We start from the raw sequence: 1,386 nt of genomic DNA on the forward strand, positions 1-1,386 counted from the left end.
TTGCGGCCGTTAGGGCCGTTGGAACGCAGCGCGCGCGGCGTTGGTAGGCGGTGCTGCCCCTCCCTTGGGGGCGGAGTTCTCCACAGCCCCGCTCCGGGCCCCTCCTGCCGCTCCCGGCCCCGCCCCGCTCAGCCCGCGCTCCCGGATCATAGGGAGACAGCAGTGGAAGTGACTTTAGGCCTGGGGGCGGACGAACTGGGATCGCACGGCGCATGCGCAGTAACAGCTGCTGAAACCTTCCCTTACCTCAGCTAACTAGGGCGGAAGCGCCCCCGAGGCAGGCTGGGAGATGTAGTTCCGGATCCTCCCAGGACCTAAGTGACGTCGGGCGGGGCGCTGCGGCTCTGCCTGGCTCGTGCGGGGCCGTTGAAGCCTCTCCTGGGGCCCGAGAAGAATTTTGTGTCTCCCGGCTTGTATCAGCACAAACTGCTCTCACTCCCGTTTCGCTGCTTTGGGTGCACTGAGCATGCGCACTCGAACTGAGCATGCCCAGTAACCTTCGTTGTAGCCACTGCCCTCTCTCTGCCCTTACTTCTACTTACGATTTGCTGCCTCCTCTTTGGGGGGGTTTAAAAGCATTAAGGGGGCAAATCGCAGCGGGGGGCTGTCAGGGTCTGAGCAGGGGGCAGAATTTTACTGGCCTGGGGGGTTCAAGCTACTGTAGCTAGCGTCAGAAGAGGGGCTGAAGGGCAAAAATCGGTGGTGGGGGGTGAGAGCCGGGGTTAAGCCGGGGGGGGGGGGGAGACACTGCCAGACCCCGTGCGGGGACAAAACCCCCGTTTAGGGAGGGGGAGGGGGGGACAGTGACCCCGTGGGATGAGCCACCCACTGTGCTCGCTGATCTAGGGGTGTGGGGGGGGCAGAGGCTGTTTTTTTGTTCTCACAGGGACGCTGCATGTCAGCCTCGGAGCAGGGGGCGGGTTCCTGGGGCTGGGGTCTTAAAGGCACAGGCCTCCAATTCCTAGCCTGTCAAAGCTTAATCAACGCAGCTCCTCTCTATCCTGTACAAGTGTTGCAGGGCCAGGGCCGCCCAGACGGGGGGGCCAAGTGGGGCAATTTTCTGCAGGGGCCCCCACGAATATGTCGGAGGCTGCTCCCGCCTCCGTCTTCCCGGTGCCTCAGCGTGCCGCGTCCGGGAGCGGCCCTGGTGCACTGCAGCGCGGTGGCTCCAATGCTGTCCGGGGCCGCTCCTGGTCGCAGCACGCTGAGGCTCCAGGAGAGGGGGTAAGCGCCATGGTAAGGGGTGGGGCACCCCCCCCGGCCTCATCCTAACCATCACCATCACCCAGCAACAGCCCATTATGTAATTGTAAATGTATACATACCATTACAGCATTTAATGTTTTTAAATAATGTATTTCGTGTATTTTCAAATTATTACAAATT

The sequence above is a fragment of the Malaclemys terrapin genome, chromosome 15 (genome assembly GCF_027887155.1).
Source record: "Malaclemys terrapin pileata isolate rMalTer1 chromosome 15, rMalTer1.hap1, whole genome shotgun sequence".
NCBI lineage: Eukaryota > Metazoa > Chordata > Testudines > Emydidae > Malaclemys > Malaclemys terrapin.